Source organism: Harpia harpyja, chromosome Z (assembly GCF_026419915.1).
Source record: "Harpia harpyja isolate bHarHar1 chromosome Z, bHarHar1 primary haplotype, whole genome shotgun sequence".
Classification (NCBI taxonomy): domain Eukaryota; kingdom Metazoa; phylum Chordata; class Aves; order Accipitriformes; family Accipitridae; genus Harpia; species Harpia harpyja.
Window position 1 is genome coordinate 18,925,456 of NC_068969.1, and position 27,802 is coordinate 18,953,257.

Below are 27,802 nucleotides of genomic sequence, written 5' to 3' on the forward strand. Positions count from 1 at the left end.
AAGAAGGCCATTAGCAAAGACAGTCACAGGACTGGTTTAGATTAAAAACTGCTGTTATTAAAAACGTGCTACATCTCAGGGACCACAGCAGGAATTTGTTAAGCCTTTTACTTTAATACTGGTCACTAATTAAATGCAAAACAGCAACACTAATTAAGAAAAAAAAGGGGGGGATATGGAAAAATCACTTACTGGATTTATATTTTCCCCTCTCCAAGCGAAACCCCTTTCTCGAAAGTGACAAGCGTTTTGGCCAAGATTAGCAAGAGAGGCTGCAGGTAACCGAACCTTCACTCACCAGAGGGTACCACTGCATCCAAAAAGAAAGATACAGACTTTTAATTTAAAGCTGTGTCTTGCACTGTTTCAGGCAAACCCCACTTGTGTTCACATAGCTATCTACTGCCCATTTAGTCTAATACTTTGTTTTTCAACCAGGGATGAAGTCCTGCCCACCTCTATCCTCCCCTAAAATTCACAGAAAATGGTTAAAATTCCCTTCTCTGCTGACAGATACTGTTTGGTGAGCACCCAAAGGAGATTTTTTGAGAGAGTGCAAGCGCCCTTATTTTACCCTTCTGGTCCTTTTTCTAAGATGATGGCTTTGAGCCAATAGAATAAATACTTGGGTACTTGTCTGTTCAGCTTCATTCAGATTGTACGATTTTGAGGAGGCATTTGTGAGCATGAAGTGTTTTATAGCATCTGTATGTCAGAAAGACAGCATAACTCGCTTGGTATACTGACACTACTGTGTAAAACGGAATAAGTGGCCAGTCTGGGGTGTGGTTTATCATTTTAAGTTATTTTTGCACTCCAGCCAAAGACGGTTTCTTAAACCATGATTTTGTCCTTTTTAATTTGACTACTCAAATGTACAAGAATTCCCAATTATTTCTCTGCTTATAATAGCACCATCCAACTTATTACCTGAGAACAGCAGTATCGCATAAATAATCTATTGCCTTTTTAACCTGAAGGTCTCAACATCTGGTCTTCAAGAATATGAATAATTTCTAATTTAATAATGGAATATTCCTATGATAGTCACCCTAACTGGGAAGTATTACTTTCGGAAGCTTCCTGTTCTCCACTCAGGAGGAGTTAGGGTCAAATTGATCAGTCAACAACAGTGCGTCCTCTTCCAACAGAGACCCAGAAGTGCAGGGAGAGATCAAGAGCAGGCTGGCTGTCACACGAAGAGCCAAGACCCACCTGTTATTTGTCAGCATTCAGGCTAGAAGCATAAGTGCTGCACTGAGGAGATAGCAGGCTGTCATTGTTGCCCTGTGCTTGGATCTATGCTAAGTTAGCAGAGCTCTCTGAATACCGTGCTTAAGTCCAGCTTAAGCTCCATTGCAACAGTCTAGACACAGCTGTAGGTTATCTGGGCTCCCTTGGAGCTTTCATCCATCAGAGACCTCTGGCCCACCTGTCTCCTGAGACACATGTCCCAAAGCACAGAACCACAGCCATGTCCTGTCTCTCTGTGTGTTGTACAGTGTTGACCAAAAACATTTCAGAGTGAAAGCAAAAATCCAGAAGTTGATCCCTTGGTACAGAAGACCAGTAACAGTATCTCCACTATGACTGGGTAAGTTTCAGCTGAATTCACACAAGGAGCAGGATTTTTTTTTTTTAAAACATCTCTAAGAAAGATCTGCTGAGCACCATGTAATAAAAATAAAGACAGACCAGACTTGACAGGTTTGCAGTTAATTTTCCTTGGCTCTTATTTACACCTTTGATTCTGGCAGTCTTCCTCTTCTGAATGAGAAACACTGGCTCCCATTTGTTACTCCTAACATAGCACAATCCATAATGTGGCAGGTGTTTGCTACTCATTTCACTGACACAAGTATTATGTTTAATCAAAAGCTGAAGCAAGACAAAATGAATAAAACGAGATAAAACAAAGTAAAGCCTGAAGCACCAGTCTATCTTCCTTGATGCTTCACAGTTTGGCAAGGCGTTGCTGGGAAGAATCTCAAAGAGTAAAATTTGTCTGCCCAAATCACACACTGTGTTGTCAAACCATCCCATGGAAGCTCTATAGAGACATCCTAACAAGACTTCTCAGCTCATGTCCTATCTACCAACCAATACCTTACCCAGAGATTTTATGAAGCGTCTCCAATCCTTTCCCATTGTAAGTATGGCCTACCTACAGCATACCGCTCTTTCTCATCACCCAACTGAATTACTGCAAACAGGACAGCCATGAGTCTAGCATTAGCAGAAGGCAAAATCTGAAAATCTTTGTGAACCAGCTGTTGTCTTAACCTAGAAAGCTAATGGAGATGTCTAGAAAAGATAGAATAACTAACCTTCAAAACAACCATTGGACAATGCATTTGCAACAGAAAGGCAGTGACCCAAGGACCTGAAGCAGAAGCTCAGCCATGCTTGTCAGACGATGTATTTGTAGCTGCACTGAGTTTTGAGAAAATATATTCTGAAAAACAGGATCTTCTAGCCTGAAAACCAGCATGACTTGGGAGTCACTTAGAATTTAAGCATGAGAATCATGAAAGTCTTATTCATGTCACAGTACTATATACGTAATTATTCCCACCAGGGAATCCACAAGTGGAACTTGTGTGCGTGCTTGCTCTATTATGCGAGACCAAAAAAACCCCAAAAAGTTTGCGACACAGAGCAGCCCTTCCAGCAGAAGGCTGTTTATCTCCTCCTTTAATAAGATCAACTACCATGTCTTAATAGAGCAGCTCCTCCTCTATACTGTGTGCCCTGATGAGATCTACAGGATATCAAAAGCAACATTGGATGAAAGACAGAGGCTCCGAGATGTCCTTTTTTCGTCATGTATAATTTGTAAAGCTAGTCAAAAGAACAGTAAGCAATTTAGTCTGGAATTTTGCCGGCTCTGATATTCATAGCACATGTGATCAAAGAGCAGAATTTGCCAGTCACTGGAAAAACAATCAGGCTCGTAACTTGACTTCCACCACTGAAGACAAAGCCTGTAAACATTACTATTGATCAGAGTGGGACTATTTTCATCAGGCTGCATTGCACCGGACATTAAACATCTGAAGAGTCAAGGCCTACGTAAGCTGAAGTTGGGGCAGACAGTTCCAAGAATTTAACATTCCCAATAGATGAGCAATTTCAAAAGAATAAGCAACTGAAGGCAATGTGTAATCACACTGGAAATTAAATAAAAGGATATCATAACTGGATTTTATGTAATACTCCAGGTTATGTTACAGCATATTGACATATACAACAAATTAAACCAGCTAATTCATCTTACTACTTCCACTGATAATTTTTTAATTAAGTCACTTATCTTTATCTACATATTTAGGAATGTAGATCTTTCATTATTCATCTCTTAAAGAAAATCAATGTTGTCCTGATTTGCTACAGCTCAAACAAGCGAGCAGTATTAGCTAAGATAAGACAGCCTAATAGAAAAATAATTCATTAACTTTTTAACAAGCCCTAAGAAAATGCTATTGAGCACATTTTCATATTCCTAGAAGTCTGAATTATGAACCAAAAGCTTAATGGTGTTCAGTATGACTAAAGTATACATAATGGATTCTTTAAAAAAAGCTTATAAATAGAAAAGGAAAAGGGAGAAAACAATTAAAAACTATTAGAAGAGTTCAATGAAATATTTTAAAGAGTTCATCCCTAATACTGAATTGTGTTATAAAAACTACTATCAAAAAGCTTCATAGTCCATAATGAATTAAGAGACTGGAAGTTAATCTGTAGCACTGGTTAGAAGCAAGTGTCTAAACGCCTATCCACTACACAGTTTTGAAATATTTGCACATCAAAACAGACTCTGGTTTTACACTTGGGATTCTAAAGCTTTATAAAAGACACTGAGAAAAGAATAAACTTTGAATCTCAATTTCTTGAGGAAGCAGACTTTTTCTAGTCATCTTAAGTGTCCTTTTCTTCTCAGGGTGACCTTAACTTTCAGATTTGTAAAATGGTTTCCTCTTGTGTTCAATCCTACTGTGTAATAAATTTTAAAAATGACTATTTATCTTCTTTAATATATTAGTCATATGTAGCAGGAGAAGCCTCTGTGGGAATTTTTGCTATCGAGTTTGCTCAAGCTTAAGTCAATGCTGATTTAGAAAATATAACTTACGCTTAGTAACAAACAATCATGAATATATTTATTGGAATAACATCTTTCCATTCTCCTCCAGCAGCGTGTTTAGTTTATCAGTTGCAATACTATATATCGATATATATTTACAGTGACCAAGGCAATTTGAAAGTAATGCTTTTATGTTGCCCATCTTATTACACTTTTACAAGCCTGAATCACTGGCATTTGGAAAACAAATAGGTCTGATGGTTCTGAAAAACATAAATGAAATGCAAATTAACCAGGCAGGTATAAGTTGTATTTATTTCAGAAAAAGTGGGAATCGGTGCATTGCTCAAAAACTGCCTGTTGCAAAAGTTGTATTTAAGCAAGTTTAAATATTTTTAGATTTTGCCTTGCTAATCATGACCTCAGCTGCTTGCACCATGTAATGACAATAATGAATAAACATGCTGTGCTTATGAAGAACTAGAACCTAACAAGCTGATCAATTGTTAATTCTATAAAGTGACTAAAACGTGTCTCTACTATCAATAAGTAAATCAGCTTCTATTTGCAGTACTAATGCACCTTGTACATATCCTCCAGCTATCCTGCCCTTCTCTATAATAATGTAATTATCAGTTTGGTCATATTTAAGTACAACCTGAATGAGATTTGATATTATTTTTGTCTTGAGGGTGGAAAAATAGAAGGAAAAAGTGTTTGGATATTTAAAGAGACACACTATATTTGTTTGGAGGATGCAGATTTTCCATTTGCCCTCCAATTAGTTATACACAATTATTCATTTGAAAGCCAATTATTTTTACAGTATTATTCTTAAATCTTACAGACTATTATCAGACAGACATTCCAGAGAAGGCCTTTTTATTATCAAAGCCCTCTTGCTCTAAGCCTCTGTAACAAAGAATTTAAACAAAAGACAACAATGCTCATTAACTGTAAGAGAAGATGTTACTTCTGCAGAAAAAAGCATTTAAAAGAAGACCAGTTTGGCTTTATTCAGTCTTTATTTTTCCTCTTAGACAAGGAAAACATGGAAGGTGTATCAAGTTTTCAGCCATAATACAATTATATATATTCCAAATATGCTAATTACAAATAGCTGCCAGTCTCCACTACATTTCCAAGCAAGATTTAACAGTAATAGTTTACTTGTTGCTGAAGATTCTGTTCAAGAAGAAGAATGTGTAAAAAACACATGCAAAAAACCAAGAGTTTGGCTGAAAATATCTGTTTTCCTTCTCATTCCTACAGACGTCTGCAAAGAAGCTGAGTGAATGCAGCTACCCATACATCTACTCGACAACACAACTCATCTCAGTCTGGGGTGCAAGTAGAGAGCAAGCATAACCTGAAGCGTGTCGTAGGTGAATGATGCACATTGGCAGAGTAAGTAATTGTATTTAAAGTTGCTGCACCTTTTTCAGAGTTACAAACAGTAATTATTCTTAAAGGTTTAGGGCTTCCATGTCTATTCTATTGTTAAAACGAAATATATATCACAAAAATACATTAGAAACATCTACAGGAAGGAAATGTTCTGGAGTGAAATGCTATTAATATGTGGATAAGCTCAATACCAATTAATTTCTAACGCTTACCAAACCAAATGAACCTATTCATTTCTCAGGTGGAAGGTTACACTAATTCTGCCAGAAATTGCTCCGCTTCACCTCAGATCCATCCCTCCATGTCAATTTGATGTAGAAAAGGAGGGGAATCCTTTTTAACCAGTACTTTCTTAAATTAAGGGAATCAGTGCAGGTTTTTAAAAGTAACTTTTTCTAATAAAATTTTGTTCTTTTAATGGTCCCTGAACAGAAACAGATCTCTCATTAAACAAAAGCAGAATGAATCATTTTAGCAGCACACCAAAAATATGGGGATAATTTAGTACTAAAATAATTATTTTGCTTTTTCCCCCTTCAGCCCTGGTTAAGCCTATACACCATATAACTGGTAAGTATTTCCATAGTTAAACTGTTACTCCAGTACCTTTCAGCTAAACAAGCCAATGTCAAATACTCTCTGATATTCTTCCAAATAATGGATATTAACTCAAAGGTTCAGAGACACTGTTTAACTGAGTAATGTAACAGGAATACACAACGACAACAATCTTTCTATATTCCACAAAATTACTAATCCTTTTTTCAGATTCAATGGCCTATTTTATGTGCAAGTCCACTCACTGCTGTAGATGTGTGTTTGGGGAAAATTTTATAGCACTTGACTTCTAACCGTGGTGCTTCACAGTCATTAAACTGACAGTGCTCAGTACAAATAGTAATGCAGTCAACAGCAGCCTACCAGACAGTCAGGATCAGTCTTTTACAGCTACCTGTATTCATGCTGGGCCAATTCCAGTGAAATCCATAAAACACTCATGGAGTGAGGCACAGCTGCACATATACAAAGAGGAAAAGGTTTAGCCTCGTAACAACAATGCCAGCTGACCAACATTAAATTCACTGGCTCACTGCATCCCTGTTTTCCTTGGGGAGGAAGCAGTGCTGTGGCCCCAGGGCCGGGTTTCGGAGCAGACCAGCCGCAACAGCCTTCTCTCTTCTCAGCTGTACGAGTGTGGCTGACGAGAATCCCTTTCCCTGCGTGCTCGACAAGGCAAAATCCAGGGAGCGTATCTGAGCAGTACGGGGGAAGGCTCACCTGGTTCCTCCCAGGAGCTGATGTACGTAGTGCGCAGGTGGCAGTGGAAGAGAGCTGTGGGGCATCATGAAGATTTCCTTCACAGTCTGCCGCATTTTCTAGGAACAGGGCAAATGGATATCCTGAATACAGCCCTGGCATTGCCACAGTCCCTGGCAATGGCCAGAAGAGGAGATAACAGCAATGCAGAAGAGATGACCCCTGCTTCCTTCCTAGTAACCCTATCTGCTGAGTATTTGCCCGGAAACTGGAAGAAAACCAGCAAGAGGTGTGGGCTGCCTGAATGCCCGGTGAAGGGACCATCACCAGCAACTATAGCTTCTCTATTTCCTTTTCAGAATTATAGGGAACAAAAAGTCCCAAAGACTAATTTAAGCAGGGCATATTAACCCCACGGCTTGTGTCCGAAAGCATACTTCCATTAAAGACCTCAACCACATCTGTTTAATAATTTAAACAAAACAACAAGTTTCATTTAGGAGTCTAAGTTAAATAAATTTTGCTAGGAAATTGTAATACAGATGCATTATATTCATTTCTGAAATAAGGCATTTCTCTTCCTGTCTCCAAAATTATTAGCATGTTACAGTGGCTTAAATTAAAAAAGAAACATTTATTTTATCACCCTGGTATCAGCTCACTGCAATATAACATTTTGAAACAGGAAAATATCACAGCTTAGCATCATAAATTCAATACTGCAACAAGATAAATCCTTCCTATTAATGTAAACCGCTGTACTTCACAATATATCTACATCTGCAATGCACTTCTATTTGCTGATCAGACTATCATAAACATACATAATTCTCATTGAATAATGGAAGCAGCAGAGAAATCCGAGGGTAACTATGTTCTCTAGACTAAAACAGCCACAGCCTGGTCCTTCAAACAGATTCACTCATGCAGGGATGTTCCCGCTTGTATATGACAACATGAAACACCATCGTCCCCACAACTGGAATCTAGATAACACAGCAAATGACATCAAAGTATAGTCACTCCTTAATTGCACATGCACAGAATGTATGCTGGAAGCTTTATTAACTTGCAATATATGTAAGTCCCAGAGATGCACATATGAAAGACTGGGTACCCTATCAATTAAGAATTTCCAAATTTCTCACTGAACACCTGAGGTGATACTGAAAGGACTCATAAAAAAAAGAAGCTTGTTTAATTTTCTTGAAAAGGAAAATCACTAACCATTCACTGCTGCCTACAACAACTAAATTTTCTCCTTTTCCCCTTTACACTGAGATTAACACTCTGAAACTTGCACCAAATGGAAATTGACACACAGTTTAGGAAATGCAAACACATGAATTAATAACCTGAATTATGCAAATATGAACCTGAGATTTGCAATTTGTTTTAAAAAGCTAAAAGAACTCGTGTTAACTGGTTTATCCGTGTCCAGTCATTATTCAAATGTTTCTGGTTTAGTTAGCAGTTTCTTGCAGGCTAGGAAAAAAGCCTACAAATGCTTTAAGAGCTAAAGAATCACAGTTCTACTCTCTCCTTTTAAGGGGTTAGTTGCTTCCAGAACCAGCAAGTCCAGGCTGACTCCAGTTATACTGTGTCCTTCAGTTCAGAAGGATGTAACGCATGACTGAGCCGTCCTCTGCAAGTAGCTGGTTGGAGAACAGAAAGGGGCAAGAGCTCTGCATCAAGGGTTGGGGACTAAGTTCTTTAACCAGAACTTTACCATCATGTAACACTGCACCTGGGATTGCTGCCCCTTAATACATTTATCCTTGCTTGTTGTAACTCGCAGCACTCGTAACACAACTGTTATTTTAAAGGAAGGAGAGAGAAAACTTGTACTGATGCTGTGCAGAGGGAAGTATCCTCTGAGGAGGAAGGCCTGACCCCACCAGAGTTGTTATTCCATAGATGTTCCCTGTAAAGTGTAACCGAAATTGAAACACAACAGAAGGGGCAATAAAAACAACAGGTCACCTTTTGAGTCACTGAGATGCCTAATACTACTTTCCTTCGTTTGAGCTTTACTCTGGCAGTTGTACCAAGTCCAAGAAAATCAGCCTTTCAGCTCACAGCCTTTCCAAAATAATTGCTGGAAAAAAATAAAATAAAGCAAAATTGGTGAAATCCGCAGTCCTTTGTTCCTCCTCATAAGCCTCTTTAGAATAGCAAAGAGGCTTCAGTGACACAGACCAGCAGAAATCCCCATAGCTTGCAAGTATTCAGGATGCTTTGCCACTGCAAAGCAGCTCACATCGCACTGCCTAACCTCAGGTGAAAGTGTGCTGTGATCTTCTGATCTGCAGGGTTGGCACTGGCTTCAAAACAACCGCTTGCATGATGGTTTTCAAATTTTTCAAAGGGAAAAAGAGATGCTGAGGGAGTTCTCCTACTAGTCCTTGAGAGGGGCCAAGGAGTCCCAGGGCCATAAACTGTGAGAGTGAGACAAGGAAATCCAATACCTTGAATGAAAAGTATAAGTATAGGAGAGCTCTTTATTCTGAATATGCTTCCAAAATCCAGGACAAAACAGTGTACTTAAGACTTTCCTCGGGAGACTGGAATAAGGCTTAGCACTCCAAGGTATCTTATTGCTCCATATTCATATTGACAGCGAGTTAAGAAGGATAAAAGATTTGTCTTAGAGTGTTACTAAAGATTGATATTGCAAACAAAACAGTTTTTTGCACCCACAAATCCAAGTTTAATTCTAGATTAAGAGCTTAATTTTTCATTGGCCAACAGAGTTAGGTGGCATTGCAAGAGTGCAGCCATTTCAAGATTTCGTAAGAAACTTTATTTTACATGAACCTGAGAATTAACTACTTTCCATCAAATATTTTACTGTTTACCTCTTAAATGTACATTTTTTTCTAACGCTAGAGGAGTACTGGCCAAATTCTGCCCTTTTCACTCAAAGCCCAGTCCTTAATTGGGCAGCTTGCCTGAAAGAGGACAGCAGGTGTTGGCCTTAGATTAATAAAGGATTGCCATGGGGAGATCAGGAGCTGCTCCACACAAGTACCACCAACCGGTTGCCAATTCAGATCTAATCTAGAGCAGTCACATCTGGAAGGCAATACCAGGTAACGCCTGCACATTGAAATGTATAACCAGGAGAACTGGTGGATTTAATCTAGTTCTTAGGAATTTACATAAACCTCAGTGAAGTCAATGGGAATCTTTTTATGCAATTTAAATCATATCCCAGAATTACCAGAACTGGAGCAGCTTTTCTAGGCAGCCAAGGAAAGGGGCCATGGAATAAGTGGCATGGACCCAGACTATCTCTGCACCCTGGCAAGGCAGAAAGCTCTTCAGTATTGGACTGAAATCTATCACCAAGCCTCCTGTATTATTTTGCCTGTGCTTTTCTTCAATAATTAGGAGCTTTTAGCTATCGGAGTACATCAAACCTGTACCTTCCACAAGCACTGAAGTCACTTAGAAAAATGATAGCAAACATCAATGTAAAACTAGAAGGAAAAAAAAAAAAAAAAGAAATCTGCTACAGCATCATCTAAACATAAGATAGTAAGTAATAGCATTAAAAAAAAATCTGTTTCACACAGATGAAAATCATTACAGTACTCTAGAGACCCTCTCTCTCTGCAGTAACCTGTGTCATTTCCTAGCTAGTAAAAATGTGCCACAGGATATCAAAAGACGGTAACGTTCTTCTAATTTTAATATTTCTCTAATCCAATAATGGCTTGTTTACTGCTTTCTAATTTAAAGGTAATTCATTAGATGTGTCCTGTCATGTCTTATTGGCAACGAAGGCGTAAGAATCATACACACCTCTGAGGAATGTCAGTTTTTGTACTGCTAATATTCTATGTGGTTCCCTCAGTGTAAATGGCTATCGATGCAATGGCACTGCTAAGGGAGCACATGTGTGTACGTACATATAAATTACAAACAAAAATATTAAAAGACTTCAGGGATGAACTCTGGACCCAACAATTTACATTCAACACTAAGAACTCTAGCAAAGAGAAAGTATTTAAGCTAATATAAGTGATTTGTGTGCAAATATTTGTGATAGTGACACAAAGGGTCTCACACAGCCTGCAGGGAAGCCCCCGACTGACCTGCAGGGGACTTGAATGAGTCTGCTGCAAAACGATGAAGGTTAAGGAAACATTAGACAGAAGAGGCAGCCTGAACTCAGAAATGCACATTTCAGGAGCCAGACCGTGCTTGGCAACATCTGTTGTGATTCTGCAAAAACTACTCAAGACAGCTGAGTTTTTGAGTAACCCTACAGCAATATAACGGGAACTGAGGCCAAGGGCTTCAAACCTGCTAGACCTTGGCAGCGCGGGCGCACCGAGGTCCTGGGGTGAAGGCAAGAGCGCAGCAGGAGCCATTAGCGCAGCGGGGGAACACGCGCTTTCGTGCCTCACCAGCTCCAGCAGCATCCATCCACCTGGCTGCACAGTTTCCCTCCTCACTCCCCCGACACGGAGTCTGTGCCTACCTCCACGTGAGCAGCTCTACTCCAAGCAATAAGGCAAAGGAGGCAATTTACTACAGGTAAACCCACTGTGTGCTAAAACACATTGTTCAGGCAGCTTTCCTGCCACAAGGGCTGAGAACTCTTTGGCTGTTTATATTCTGCCAGCAACCAGGTCAGTCACATCATCTCTCTCTATACCAGGGAACTAATATGTCCATTTTCAATAATCTCTTCCCAAGAAGTGAAACCTTTGATCAGCCAGACTGACCGCACACGTGTGGCTATTTAATGAACCATCTCGAAGGAGGACGCAAGACTGAGAAAGACAATGAAACCGTGCTAGGAAACCTCCCTATTTGTCCAAACTTGTGTTATCTTTGGGAGCACGGCAGGATCACCACATCAGTTTGGAAGACAGTTTGGGTCAGTACGTGTCCGAAACCACCACCTCATTGGCTGTCGATGATGTCATGCCCATGCATTAATCCCCAGTGACTGCAGGTTTAACATCACGCATATCACCACATCATCTACATAACGACAATGAACGTGAGTCTTAGAGGAAATTACTGGAGCAGAGAATAAAACAACTTGTTGAAAGAGGGAAAGTCGCATCTCTTAAGTGATTATTTCAGCTTTTTTTGGTCAAAGTGAAGTTGGTGGGGTCAGGAAATAATACATGCCTCACTGGAAGGAGTGGGTATTGTTATAGCTCTATTTTAAAGAAAGTAAATCTTCAAGATCTGCCACTCAAAAAGGTAAAAGTGCCAGTGGCAAGAAACCAACAGATCTGGGAAATAGAAGTATCTCAGGAGCTATAAAACTGGTAGCTGAAATTAAAAATATTTTTAAAAAGGAAAAAAAATTAAAAAGTAAGAGCGATACCTACAAAGCAAGCTCGCCTGTTTGCTAGTGACACCCTCATCACTAGAATAACTATGGCAGTAAATGAATTACACACACACACACCAGTGCATAGATACATTTAACTCAAACACTTGAAGCATTACGGACCGACACTCACGCTCCCAAGGCCAGAGCTTGCCCAGCCCGCAGGGTTTCGCTGAAGACCTACTTCAAAGCGCAAATATCCCAGACACTTGCCGGCAACGTTGGGGGGGGGGGGGGGGGGGGGGGCTCTGCCCACTGCCTCCCGGCCGGGGTAACCCGCCAGACCCAGATGGCCACTTCGGGCAGAGATGAGTCACTCTAACCTACCGCGCTCCTGATAATTGCGCTCTTAAATACAAGTTACATCGCGGATTAAGCCACGCTTCTCCCAGCCCAGCTGCCTCCCCCCCCTCGCCGCCCGGCACGGATCTCCCCTCCAGCCCGGTCGGGACGCGCAGCGCCGAGCACCGAGCCCGGGCAGCCGGCGGGGAAACCCCGGCTGGGCAGCCCGAGCCCGCACCCCCCCCCGGTCCCAGCTCCGCTCCCCGGGTCCCGCTTACCTGGCCGCCGTCTCGTCCGAGGAGAGGCTGCGCCGAAAAGCGGCGGAGACAGGGGCAGGCGTGTGGGGAAGGAGGAGGGTGGGAATCATCCACGGGAGAGCGGGCAGCGCACCCGGCGTTCAAGCTGCCAGGAGGATGCTCCGCACAGACTCCCGCACGTAGCGGCGCATCGCCCGAAGTGGCTTTGGAGCTCCCCTCCCACTCCTCCTCTTCGGAGACGGGGGAGGAAGCACGGTGTTACGGCTCGGCTCTCTCGCCCACCTCCGCGGGGCTCCCCGCTCCCTCCCTTCACTCCCCCCCCCAGTACATGACTCCACCGCGCACGTTAAGTGCGGAGCTCAAGCTGGTTTGGGCGAAGTGTCCTCTCCTCCCTCCGCTCCGGGCGGCGAGGATGCTGCGGGGGAAGATCGCGCTGCCTTCCGGAGACAGAGCTGCACGCCCTGCTCAGCCCGGGCTTTTAACTGCCTAGCAGAGCCCTGACCTTATTTCAGCATCCGAGTGGTCGCTGCTCAGCCTGAGGGGAGAGAAAGGAGACGTTTCTCCGGGCCGGAGTTCACAGCATCTTCTGGAGACAGCCGCAACTTGAGAAGGGTGCAGAGGGTCAGAGCCACGGCCTCCCTTCGCTTCTTACCGCATGTCTGATCGCTGCTGCCCCGTACTCCGCAGTCCTATGGGTTATCAATAAATCATCGCCTTCAGAAATTTAGTTTAAATGGGAAAAGTGAAAGATGGTGTTTCGCTGGCTACAAAGCCAGGGTCACTTCGACAGACTTTCCAGCAGCCACTGGGAAAAGGAGTCTGCTTCTTGCTCTGCCACTGACTTTCTGTACAACCTTTGTCACCTCACTTAACACCCTCAGTTTCTCCTCTAAGCCCTGGTGCCTGCTTAAACGGTGATGTCCAAATATGTGCTTCAGTGGGAGTCAGGCATTTAAATATCTATAGATATTTGTCCCATTTCTGTGAGAGAGGGCAGTGTCTCACCGTAAGTGACCGTAGAGCTCAGTGCAACGGTAGGCTGATCTTGGCTACGTTCCCTAAATGCTGTTGTGATACAAATCATCATCATCCTGGACAAACATTCCTTGAATTGGAAGAACCACTGAAAATATGCCTTGTGGAATGGGGCGGGATACTTTTATCACAGGAGATCACTCATCAGCAACTGATGTGGAATTGCATATTGCCTCTCAAGTTGTCCATGTGCAACTTTTCTAGTGCACATGTGAAAAACAGTAAAAATCTCAGTAGCTTTCACACCACAGTTCATTGTAAATTAATAATACAGTAGCAGACTCTCACGTCTTGGATAAATTCATTTAGCTGGAAAGAAAGGGTCCCAACCCCCAGCCTTAGCTCTCCCTCATCTCATGTTAGCATAACTCAGCTGCACTCTTTTAATCAACAGGAGCTACAATACAGTCAAAATAGGAGGGAACAAGCCCACAGCATCAGATCACATTTCTCCATCTCCTTCCTTACATGTGGAGCTACCACCTTCTTGCCTGCTGCTCCTGACACTTAACACCCCTCCAGACCTCTAGAGAGCCTAGAAAAGGGGACAGAGAAAAGGCAGAGAAGGGAAGGAGCTCCAAGCTTGCACAAAGGATTGTGAGAAGCAGATCTGGGGAAAAGGGAGAGAACTGGATGTACTGGTAGGAAAGGGGAAGATATAGAGGACAGGAGACACAAATCAGCAGGAAAAAGGTCTGGTCTTGCTGCCTGGGGAACAATTTGTTGAAAGCAGGCTAGCCAGGACATCAGACAGGGATTACGTAGGATCAACACCCCCCCGGAACACGTGGACGGAGCAGTTCACCTGCTGTGGGTGCTCTTACAACCGGGCTGCTGAGCCATGGGAGACAGGAATTCACAGCTCCCCCTGACCTGGTGCTATCCTGCGCTCACCTTTCCCTCCCCAACCACCTCTGTCTCCGGCCCGTCTCTTAGACTCAGTTTTCCCATCCAGACAATGGAGACAGCCACATTGCTTGCACGGGGTTGCTGTCAAAATGAATTAAGTGATGTCCAAAGAGTACTTTGAAATGCAGATATTATGCTCGCTGGTTTTAATGCCTCCAAAGCGGTCTCCAGATATCTCTAAATCCTCGAGATATTCCTGATCAATTCCTGTTTTACAGATGAGGAAGCCGAGCAGAGGGACGGATGCTTTAGTCCATCTCTTTTATGTCGGGTTCTGCGGGTCCCCCTGACCTTGCCATGGCTCAGGCTCCCAGTTGCTGGCCCACAGTGACTGAGTCACATCCAAAGCCACATTTTGCTGATGACACGGAACAAGCATCATACATGCAGTGCCTCCACACCTGATTACTAACCCCCTAAAAAGCTATTTTCTTTGACAATTTAATGCCTAGGCCTGAGCTCCCATCCCCTCCGCAACCTGGTGTTACACACCTATTTCTGGCATCCGCTGTGCCCTGCAGGACGCCCCCCAAGAAAGTGCGGACATTGTGGGGCTGAACTAAATCTCCCCTTGTATTTTCCTTGCCTTCGTAGGTGTACTGGGAAAGAGCAGGACACAGGAGCTTCTAGTCCCCAGGCCTGTGATCAAATTATCTCTCCCTCTGTCACACATCCTAATCATCACAGCTGGCAGTCATGCCAACAATATTAACGCTGCTGAGTAGCTTTCAGTTTTGCAATTAGCAAGGTTTTCTGCTTCCCTCAAATAAAAAATAGGCTTGTACTACTTAACACTGCATAAATGATACAGATATATTCCAGGCCCATGTTACTGTCTTGTTGAGATGAACCGACATTGTAAGTGCTGTAGATATTTTAAATCTTTTGAAGATTACAATGGTTACAAAGATCATTATTTCTAAACGTGTTTATCCTTCCTCTTTTTTGTTTGCAAAATTAGGCAACGTGCAGTTTAAATAAACAACAATTGTACTATTAAACATTGATTAAAGAAAAGGGTTCCATTTAAATTATTAAGTGGTAAGATAAAAAGCATCCCTTCTCTTTTGTATGCTACTTTATTCAGAAGTCAAACTTCTGTAGTCTCACTGAATGCTAATGAGTAGAATAATAATGCACAAGGGCAAGAGGGGGCTGAGTAATTAAAAACAGAGGCCAGAAATCAAAGGGCTTGAAATATACTTACCAAAATAATTCAATTATACATTAGAAACCTGGGATAATCAAGACACTTCCCACAGTTTCATCCATCATTATGCCCCAATTTAATATCTATACTGGTTTGCTGTACACAGGAAGCAGCAACTGGGACTTTCATGTGCGTTGCCTCAGCTGAAGAGACAAAGGCAACGTGCACTCAGGTCCCGTTCTCATCATGCCGCACCTTGAAAATGGCTTCACTTGACTGAGTATATTTTCAGATATCTGATTTAGGGAACTATTTTTAGCCACAAGCTATTTCTGTATTGGTTGTATATTCCTTTTCTCTGTAGCGTTGCAATTAATTACTACGAATCTCCACACCCACCATTTTATCTTCCCTATGAATCCATCTCCCACCTCTCTCCTTGGCTTCACCTCTTCTCGCAGCTTCAGGCTTTCCTGGTTATCTACAAAACCTCTGCCAAGCAAAGCAGCAGGTAGGTTCATTCAGCAAACCACGGCATCATAAGCCTCTGAGGTTTTCATACAAGACAAGCTGGGTCAAAAAATCCTGATGTAGCTTTGCAATGTCACCACTCTTACAGGCCAAGGAGTCCCAACACAACTTCTAGGCTCCTGGATGGCAAAGGAGGGGACTGTGCATTTCAAGGAAATTCCAGTGCCATGTAATAAAACAAGGAAAAAAAGAGCCAGTCTGATCTCGTTCAGTGATTTTGGAGATCAACGGAGGATTTACATCATTTTGCCTTGTGCAGTCTTGATGCAATAAGCAATGATCAAATCTAGTCTCATTGGCGCTGATAACAGCTTCACGGAGGGAACTACAAGTGATGCGTTGGCAGTAGCCGTGGAAAAAACAGAAAAAGTGAACAGAAGTTTCCAGCTGACAAAGGATAGCAGTGTTGTTCAAGAAGTTTGCAGATGCACAAGTTGTTGCCTCCTCTCCAGCACATAATTAAATTCCAAAGGTTGAAAACAACTAATTTCAGCAAAAAAAATCAGGAATTTCAGCAAAACTAACACTCAGTTGCATATCAGATTCCTGAGGAATCAGACAGAGTCTGATTGGCTTATTAGAATTTTTAACAGTTTAAGCATAGAGACTATAAGTTGTCTCTAACGAGCAAAGAAGTCAAACAAAATACTGCTGTGCTTCACAAGCTGAGAGGAGCCTGTAGGCCAACACAGGTCGCAACATTAAATGGTAAAAAAGGGAAACAAGAATCTCAGGTCAAATTTTCCAAAACTATGGGTCTTAATTAAAATGAAGGTTATGCCTTCAGCAGATGGGTGCCATTTAGTATAGTCCCAGCTATTACTGAGATTTGCTGCATCTTCAGTTTAGAACAAAACAAAACGCTGCATGAGAAAGAGCGAGCGAGCATGCTTCAGCCAGTTTATGACAGGAGCTAATGTGGATGTCTCAAACTTTCCCCAACCCTATCAGCTACATCTTCTTCAATCAGAAATAAAGCTTGTTTTGAGGTGATTCAATTTCCCCAAAAGACGACGTACATTCACTTATTAAAAAGGAGATCATTAAGACAAACAAACCAGCCTGTAATGTGAGCTGGAGCAGTGTTTGCCAAAGGGGGAGAGGGAAATGTACAAGTTAAGAGAGATATAATTTCAACATACAGTGAAGCAGATAGCAAAATACCTATTTTTTTCTAATGAGGAATTCATTTTTAGGAGAGAAGACACTAACATACATGTCACTGGATTTTGCAGAGCGATTGACTGAAAGAGGGGAGCTATGTCTAGCCACAGAGCCTGAGCTACACAGGAGCCCCGCTGCTCAATATTCATTTCCCAAGTTTGGTGATGAAATACTCTAATAGATATCTTAGTGACATCCTTTTCTGAGAAACAGTCTGGGGCGGTAATTCTAACAGGACAAGTCAGCTGTAATGAATGTCTTTCCTCGGTGCAGATGGGGCCTCACTTTACTCAGGTGCGTAGCTTCTTCCACTTCCTAAGACTACGTGGAGACAAAGGCAAGTAGCTCTGGCCTCTTATCTTACCTGCCTTAAACAAATTAGTGGCAATCAATAAATGAAGTTCATTTTTTTTTAAATATACAATTACATGAAATAGATTATAGAAGTGACAAAACCCAGAACAACTCCACAAAAACAGAGCTGGGCTCTGATTTCTATCAGTATGAGATCAAAGTAGTGTAGTTGCTCATTTACAGCTCAAAGCTACATTATTTTCCCTAACTCAGGCTGTATTGCTAGTCGACTGAACTCTGTAAAGCAGAAATATCAAGCCATCTTGATATTCCTTCCACAGTAAATAACGATTGACAAAGGAGGGGGAAAATCTCTCTTCCCCTCCCTCTTTCAATTCATTAAGTTCAACTGTGATAACCAGTGAGGCATACAGGAAAGGGTTAGGTATCTCTGCCTCTGAATATTTAATTCAGGACTAAATGTAATGCACAGCATCCTTATACCCTTGGGAGTTCAGCAGCCAATATGCCAATGAATATATCCTGACAATAGTGATATTTTCTGCACTTTGGAGGCATGAGTGACATTTGCTCACCACATATGTTACATTGGATGCTGAGGTCTACACTTGTGAGAAATTAATCAGAATCCATCTGTTTCCTTCTCATCCTGGACAATTTCATTACAACTTAACCAAAGATTATAGGATTCCCATGTCTGCGTCCCCAGCTCCCAGCCCAGTCTTGGTGTTTCCATACTGAACGATTAAAGCTGCTTAGTTTAAGTAAGGTCAGAAACAATATCTTCCTTCCTGTAGGGAAAGGCATAATGCTCATGAGCAGGGTCCAAAATCTGCTCTAAATTACATGTAGGTAAATCCAGAATATCCCTACTGAACCAAAGAGGGTTTAGATTTATCATGGAGCAGGATCTGGACCTTGATCTTCCGACGCATATTTCTGGTGGCTGATTTCGATTGGCATCAGGCTGGAGATGGTCCTCTGTTTCGCAGGTCCTCTGTTACATTTGCATTTACCTGTCCAGGTGGTGAGCAAAGGGATGGCTCAGCCTTCCCGCGGGGCTGGGAGATACTGTGCTACTGTTGGGAAAAGAAAGTGCTCTGTCTTAAAATACTCCCTGTACTTACACATGCAGCTTAGCAAATTCTTTGCTTATTTCTTATTTATTAGTACCTCTTTAATTTGATGTAATAGCAAGGGAGAACTGGACATAAAGATTGCTTAGACTCAGTTGATTTATAAAGCTAAATATTGCAAAATGATGGATGTATTTGCTTAAAAGTGGGGTTTTCTAAGAGTTCTTTGGATGAGGCACAAATAGCACAAAAAAACCCAGAAGCATAAATATCAGTGAGAATCTGGTACGCAATTGCTAGGTAACAGTTGCAGCCAAGCCTGCTAACATGAGGTTTCCTGAATGACAGAGAAGCCAAGCTATGAACCAAAAAAAGTGAGGTTTCTCTTACAGAAACTATCGACAGAGAGACACCAAATGGGAGGCTGGGAAAGCCCCGTCATAAGGGAAACGTGCTCCCGCGATAAGGAGGGGCTGAGAGGCAGCCGTAGCACCCGGGCTCTGTGCGTCAGGGAGGAGAAACATGGGATACAAAGGGATGAAGACTGCAGGCCAGCTGCCGCTGCACCCAGGGACAGCCGTGGGGGCTGCGCTGCCAGCCCAGAGCAGGAGATGGCACGTCACGGCCCCTTGGTTTGGCAGGTCCCTTTTTAGGGGAGCAGCATCTCCTGTACCTGCCACCGACCCAAAGCCTTTCGGCCGCTTACCCGTGAGTGCTTTTGCTGCTTGGCCTGAGCGAAGGAGGGTACTTGGAGCCGTGCGGTTTTCTACCAGCTTCAGCAGGATTGCTCACCTCTTCCAGTTGTGGCTGGTCCCACGGTGCGGCTCAAGGTCCAGCCCTGAGCCCGTGAGATGGCAGAAAGCAGGTGCTGGTCCCGCTGAGCACCGAGCTGCTGGACAGGAGCAGCAGGACCCCAACAGGGTTAGGTTAACGTGGTTGCCCTAAACTAGGCAAACATCCCCCGGCACTGCAGCTTCACAGGGACCAGCCCCAAAACCTGAGCACGCTGGTAGTGGAAGAGGGAGGCAATCAAGCAAAGCTGTGCAGGACCAGCTAGAAAGAGCAGCTATAAGCAATAGGTTGTAGCAACAAGATTTGTCTGCAAGCAAAGAAATTCATCCGATAGTGGGGAGGTGGAAGGTGAAGGCAGGTGAGAGCTGCGAAGCCAAACGCCATTCAGCCAGCCTGAGATGGGAAACCGGGTGAAGCTCCCTGACCCTGTTCGGAGCCGTGTTGCCTTCCTCACTTCTCAGAGCTATTATTCCAGCTGACTTGCAGATACCTGATAGTTATTTTTGAAATGAGGGTGCATTCAGATCAGGCTGTCACAGCCTGCCTTTTCAATCATGAGTTACTTGATCAGATGCTTTTTTGCTGTAACATAATCACATGATACTAGGGCTTTAAACAGGACCTATATTCTAGCTCCAGTGCTGGCTTCTTCTCTGCCAGAAAGATATTGACACATTGGGAGATAGCTATAAAAGAAAAGAAAGATCTTGCATAAGTTAACTTATGCTATTTATAGACATGGAGAGCAGTCTATCCATGGGACCATCTGCTAATCTATGTCCCATGGCAATTAAAGTCAACATTTCACCATATCTTCTCCATCAAGGGCTGAGATTATGCACCGTACTCTTTTTTTTATATAACACTGACCTTACATCTGTGCTGTTTAGTGCCGCTTTCCAACTTTCCATAACACTTCCCATACCCAGTCTTTGAGGGCCCGCTACAAGAAAGGAAAAACTCAAACTCTTTATTTTTATTACTATAAGGTCAAGAAGCCAGTAGATGACAAAGGCTCTATTTATTTCAATGATTCTCAAGAACTTTTCTGTTTTAATAATAAGAAAACAAACATCATGCACTAAATTAATGGATTTATACATTAGATACAGAGCAGACTTCGTACAGTTAAACCTTTTCAGTGCTTCTTGCTATAAACATCCCAGATACATTTTCAGAAGTGACTTACGATTTTGGACACTATGTTTTTAAGCATCCGACCCAAGATTTCCAAAATTATCAAAAACCTCTGAGCAGACCTCTCACCATCTCATTTTCTTCAAGGAAAGCTGGAAGCCTAAAAAGTGTGGCATCCAAACATTTTGTTTCGAAAACATGTAAAGACAAATACCAACTGTATTTAATGTATAGCTTGTCCATTTAATAGATACTAGAGAATTTTCTGAAGTAACTTAAAAGCTCGAGTCTTACTGCCTTGTTCTGTATCTTTTTATACACAACATATTTTTATTACTCTATGTAACTTTAATAATTTATACTGGCACCATCAATTTAGCAATTGCATTCACTACATTTAGCAACAGGAGTTACTATAAAAGCAAGGAAGAAAATACAGAAGGTTCGATTAGCAGGAAGATTTGCCAGAAAGTCAGCCTTAGAGCAGGACTGAAGGACTCTTGCTCAGGTGAAAGATATTATTTTACAGAAATAATAACTCAGGAATACAAGTTTCATGGACACTAATACATTTCGTTAATTAAAAAAAAAATTAAAGGCTTTCTTAGCTAGCATGTCAGTCAGTCACAAGAGTAACATCTCAAGCAGTGCTCTACCTCTGTCATGGCTGATATTACAAAAAGCTTCTTTTTTCCAGATATGTGGGGATGTATGTGTGAGGGGAAGAAAGAAATGGAAATGTTAAGCAGTGACAAAAACAAACATTAACCATTTTAGTCTAAAACTTGTTGCAGTCACAAGACATTTAGAAGTTACATGAGAACAGAGTTCTGCAAAATTTAAGCTGCCTGAGCCGTTCTGTACAGGAACAATCCTGTCCCAGACCTCCCTTCCCCTTCCAGCCTCCCCAAAACTTTCCTCTCTCTGGTTCCACTTTCCAACGCAGGATACAAAAATTCTGAGAACGAGCTTTAAAACCATGACTGTCTTCCCAAAGGTCTAAAAGCTGCTCAAAGCCTAAAGGTTATTATGCAAAGTCCTAGAGGAGAAAAACTGGTGTAAAGCCTTCCCTCAGCATCTAAAAAGATATAACAGACCATTACTGACTACGGATATAACATATACGAAGTATACCAGGGTATAGATGTAAGTATTTGTGGAGAGGTTTTAAAGCCATTGTTGTCCATTTTTGCACATTAAAACCCACAAAGAAATTTATTTCGAGCATTAAATCATTTCATTTCTCTCTGGCTAGTTTTTTAACTATTAAAATATTCATCATGCACTCCAAGAATCTTGATGCCAAGTATTTATTTTATTTTTTACAACCTTTTAAATAGCTTCTTTAAAATATCTTCAGGTGTACCTATTGCTCTTAAAAAAAACACTGAAAATAAGAGCTTATTGTAAAACACCAAAGAGAGAAATGAGACATCAGTCACTGCTGAGACAAGAGATCTGGCCATCAGCAGTGGCTTCTGACCACAGTACAACAAAGGGGTTGATTCCATGAAATTCAGTGCTCGGGGTAAACAGAAAGAGCGCTTTTTTCAAAGTTGAAAGTTTTCAAAGTGAAAGTTCTTGGGGCTTCACATAAGTAGATGTCACTTTCTATTGCCAAGAAGGCTGGGGAAAAAAAAAAAAAAAGCTTCTACAAAGGGGATATTTGTGTCAAATCCTCCCTTTTAGATTTCCCTTCAGATGGACACCTTTTTGTAAGGTGGATGGTTGGCACTGAGAAAAATCATTATTTTCTGCTTTAAAATCTCCCCCTCATCTTGTTACCCTCTTTGACTGACAGGATACCCCTGGCCCTGAAATGATGCTCTCTTGGCTCACGGGCAGGGTGCTGTACACAGCGCTGGTGCTGCTGCTCTCCCCCCCCCACACCGCCTACCTTAAACCAAATCTGTGCCTCCGACTGCCTCGAGCACGGCCAAGCGGAGAGCTGCACGTAACTCCTACTCTACGCAGCCTGACGTAGCGGGTACTGATCGGCCCAAGCTGCATTTGTCAGAGACAATTACAGAGCTGCCTCATCCAAGGCGAATATCATATGGGGATGCATAAGGTGCCGTCCCTGCAGCCGGCTGGCCTCATGCACTTGTCACAGAGGGCAGGAGGGGCCACATGCCAGCAAAGGGGATCTCTTACCCGCAGTGCGATGGGGTGAACGGCACAGACGCTACAGTCGTCGTGAGCGGTAATAGCTGGCTCTGTAGCTCACAAGCTCAGCCCAGCGCTGGTTTCCTGGCCAAAAGGTCAGCAGCACCATGGAGACTCAGCCCGCCTCGTCCTGTGGCTTTCAGTAGGGTGGCAGATCAAGCATCTTCTGCCTGGAAAGACACTTTGGATGGAACCTCTGACAGAGACTGGGGCCAGGGCTGGCTTGGATGCCTTCACACCCCAGTGACATGGCTGCTCCTCACCCTGCAGCCTCCTCAGCTGGAGATGCTGAATGTGATCAAATACAATTTGGCAGCTGTAAAGCTCAGTTACAAACTGCCTGGAAAGAGATTACCTTCAGTTTCAAGAACATTTCTTTTAATCTGAAGAGAAGCAGACACCTCCCCTCTCCTCCCCATGAAGCCTCTGCTTTATGCACGGAGCCAACCTCATTCTCGAACACCAGAATTTGAACCATTACGTTCCTCTCTATATTCCCACATGTGTTTTAACTTCTTCCACACGGAAAAAAATTATTTTAACTGTCCTTCCGTTTCTTCTCACAGAGGAAGGAGTCAAAGAGTGAGGCACAAACCTGAAAAATGATACCAAACTTTCACCGACTGCTTTGGCATCTCCTCCGAGAGGTCTCTGGCTACCATAGCTCCTTGGAGGACAATGGTAGGCAGCACCTTCAGGTGATTTCATACAGAATTTGTGCTATTGCTTCTCTGTCCAAAGGGGTTTCATTCTGCATCTATATAAATGTAGAAAGCAGAAGAGGCTGTTTACCATCTATAGTCTCCAAGGAGTAAGGGATGTGCTTGTACATAGTTATTCCACCTGTTCTGTTTTCTCTCCCAGACGCTGAGATTCATGAAAAAAGGCAAGTAAGACTGCATTTGTAGACACTGACTACATTATTACTGAACACGGAACTTAACACTGAACGTCTGGGTCATTTAAAAGGTGACAGGCATTTGTGAGAAAACGCATTTAGTTTATTTATGGACAACAGAGACACACACTGAATTCACTATATCATAGGCTTTCCCGAGCAAAATGCTCCAGTCAAGGTAAAGCGAAAACATCTCACAACTGGGGAGGAAGCTTGTTCTTCTTCAGCAAATTGCTGGTTATATAGCATATTAGGTATCATTAATGGATTAAATATCTTTTACTGAAACATGACCTGCTATTTCCACAAACAAGTCTTTTACCTCTACCACATTTATTTCCTACAAACTCTTTGATTTTCATTTAATGTCTATCTAAAAGGCTAAAGATCCAGGCACTCCACTCAGCTGCATTGACATTATCTTTTAATTAGCAGAGGTCACTTAATGCTTTTAGTACAATCAACAGTTGCTTTCTTTCCGTGATCAACTACAAGAGCATCACACTTAATGCAGACTGATTAAAACTTGAAAATCCTTTAGCATAAAAGTATTTCAGGACAAATATAATCAAGTTACTGCATGTAGATCATTTTCCTTGACAGCTTTGATTGCCACTCCATTAGCATGTGACTGATTACCACTGCGCAGTATTGTTTTATGGCAAACACCCTAATTTGTGCAGCACCGCCAGGTTGCAGGAAGAGCAATTCGGGATCTGTGGGTAAACAGCCTCTCTTCTTGTACCGTGGGTCTCACCAGAGGACTGACAAAGCTGTGGGTGACATTAATCCCTAGGGCTATCTCCAGCTGCATGTGTTTGTTTGACACCCTTTAAGTGTTTCCGAAGCCTTGTCTCAGAAAAAGGAAAACTACAATTAGGGTTCACATGTGATTGGTAAGTGATAAATAAAGCTCAGACTGGAGAGACATACACAGCTCACTGCTCAGCATTGCAGCTGAATACACATATGAAAAAAGTGACCAGTCGTATAATGTCTTGCAATTATAAATCAGTTTCCTCATACACAGATGAAGCTGGGATCCTTGCCTGATTTCAGTGGAGAAAGACCTACTGGGTGTTTGGCGGTGAGAGATTTGTCCGAACTGAATGAGGTTTTTGGGAGGAGGGACCATGTTCCATTCAAGAGAGCGGCAGGTCTTCTCACTCCAGAGTCACCTGCCCTTTGAAGAGACAGATTTCAAAAGCTAAAGGCAAACATACAGGGCTACTGTCTCCAATACCTAATAGTTTTGTTAATCCTTATCCTTTTGACCCAAGCACAAAGAAAATTATTCCAGGAAACCAATGGTAAGAACTCCTTTATAATCCCTGTATTATATTATATCTGCTACTGAGTCTGCAAAGTCAGTAAAATGAGAAAAGCTCTTCCTATGCCTGTTACAAATTAATGAAGGCTTCTTAGTCTTGGTAGCTTTTTATTGCTACACAAGGAGCATGTGTCAGAAAACATATGGCAAACAACAAAACCAGGATGAACCAGACCAAAAAAAATAGAGCAAGCATTTCTATTTAAAAAACAATTACATAAAGCTCCCTTGGAATGGCCATATACATCCACGAACCAGCCGTTTTCATCTCCTCTGCTGCATTTAGGTTATGAAAGGATTTAGCTTCCCAAGAAAAGAATTTGAGACATAAGGAATACAGGACAATTGTAAATTAAACAGCATGACTCTGGTAACATCTGCAATAGATTGGGTGCCCTAAACACAGTACAGGACATAACAGTCGTCTTTTCTACCGTTTGGTAAATAATTTCTCCTATGTCAAGGGTCATTACATCTTCAGCTCTTTCTGTCATTTGTGATTACACTGAGGGGCTGAAGAATAAAGTCTCTACAGGTGCTTATGGTGGAAGTGAGCAGCTATAAATAACATCCCCACATTCGGCTGCACCAGACAAGAAACCTCATTCGCATCCTGACGTTCCTTCATTAGATGCCAACATTCAGCCCTACAGATCTCAGCGTCTCCCGACATCGAATTTGGCAGGCAGTCACTAAGCAGCAATAGGGGCCATTAGGGAAAGGGTTTTCTGCTTTCCTACATCCCAAAAGCTCCATAGTCCTCTCCTGAGAGAAAATGGGGAGTTGCGGTGGGGCAAAAATCCCACCAAGTGGCAGGTTCCCAAACCGGTAAATCGGCAGAAAAATCTTCCTCTCCAGTCCTAAAGTTTGAACTCATTAGGTGAGGGACATCATCAGCAGAGAGCGGATCCCCACTGCGGGGGTAACACTCACACATCCTTTCCCACGCTGCCGCTGGGTGTTCGCTCCAGCAAAGCGGAGCACGAGGTTCCCTCTAAATTGCCCAGCCGTGAGCTGCTCGCAGTTTACTGCCCTGGGAGCGGCACTCTACGGCTCTATTGCAGACTGACGTGTTAAAATAAACCTGTAGGTCTGTGGCTGGAGACTGTGTTTCTATACTGGGGAAAAGATTTAAGACCGGGGCCAGTGCAGTGGCGTTCTCCCTGTTGGTCCCTGGACAGACATGGGCTCGGCGCTGCCTGCCTAAGGTACCGGCACAAAGAGTTCAAGCATGAGGCTGTGAGGGAATCTTATTGTATGGGTGCTGTTTTTTGGAGAGTGCCAAAAAGAAGAGGGTCACCTTAACTAAAGAGAAGGGGGGAAAACCCCAGCAAGATTTAGTGTACAAAGGTATTAAAGCTCAAAAAGCAGGGGAGAGGGTGAGGGGGCACTTAGATCAGGCAGGCAGAGCTAGACACATAAGTGATGCACAGAGATCTCATGGGACAAGGTTAGGACAGAAGTGACAGCTGGTCTGAAGAAATAGCATTTTAAGATCCAAAACCCTGTCAGGAAAACCCACCCGTGCGGCCGATAGAGAAGTTCGATAAAAATGGGCAGGCAGAAAAAGGACACTAGGTACATAAATACATGCTTATTCAATAAAGCAAGAAATAGAATGGCAAAATTGAGCAAACAAGGCTGCCCGGTGATGGGAGACAGCCTGATTTATTTGCATTGCTGAAACACGGTAACGTGGAAAACACAGCAGGGAAGCTGTGTTGTCTCAGTAGGAATTATTCAGCAAAGGAGGGTTAGGTCATGGCTAGAGCACCAAAAAGAGCCTCTGGAAGCCAAGTTTCCAAAGGAAGAAAAATCACACAGACGATGCATAATTGATGCAGATGTACAAGGAGCGTTGTACGCTCCGGGGACCAAGAAGAAAATTATTTGTTTTTAAAAATCAACAAAGAGTTAATAATAAAGCAGTAGTGACTTCTAATTACCTGTATACAACTGATTACAGCCCATGCCACAGTGACAAGCTGTTTCTTAGCAACTCAGAGGCGGCTTTTGGAAGAGCTCCTTCCAGGGAGAGAAGCTCCCATCTCCTGGGCACCAAAGTTTAGCAGCAAACTCTGCCTGGACCATTAGGTTTTAGGGGCTGTAGTACATTGTAGCAATGTAATTTACCTCCCATAGGAAGAGATCACACTAAAAAAAAAAAAAAAGAAAGAAAAAAAAGAAAAAGAAAAAAACTATTTGTGGACAGGAATCAAGCAGTCCTGTAAATGAGGATATTCAAACTGTGGATTTGGCATTGGGGATGCCCAGGCGTTTCTGGGAGAAGAGGGGTGCAGCATCGCCTGAGCCAGCAGCACAGAGGAAAGTGCAGACTATCAGGGCCAGATGGCTTCACCCGAAAGGTCTGCAAGGAGAGAGCACTTGAGCCGCTAGCACAGAGATCTCTTCTCATTAACCTCAGGTGTCCCCCTTTTCTGAGAAATGCTCAAGACAAACCCATTTTCCAGCCACAACTTTTTTTTTTCCTTGCGCAAAGACGATTATTTTGAGAAGTCATTAAAAGTTACATGGACCTAGGTGAAAAATATATTTCTGTAGAGGAAAACTGCACTTTTCCACAAGCTAATCTGCAAAATAATAATGGAAACTCACATATAAATCATATGATCTTTGAAAATGTCTTGGG

The 27,802-nt window shown here is 42.5% G+C and overlaps 1 protein-coding gene across 5 annotated transcripts in view; it reads right to left on the reverse strand.

The window, feature by feature from the left end:
- Positions 1-14,878, reverse strand: part of TAFA4 (TAFA chemokine like family member 4) — an 86,731-nt gene extending 71,853 nt beyond the window's left edge. Inside the window, exons 1-2 of one of the 5 annotated variants that reach the window (XM_052778614.1) lie at positions 12,671-13,751; positions 193-310 (exon numbers count right to left, since the gene is read on the reverse strand). The gene's annotated coding sequence lies outside the window, so the exon portion shown is untranslated. Of the gene's footprint in view, positions 1-192; positions 311-12,670; positions 13,752-14,489 lie in introns of those variants that run through there. The other 4 variants (XM_052778615.1, XM_052778613.1, XM_052778618.1 and 1 more) reach the window with 4 other exon arrangements.
- Positions 14,879-27,802: the final 12,924 nt, after the last annotated feature.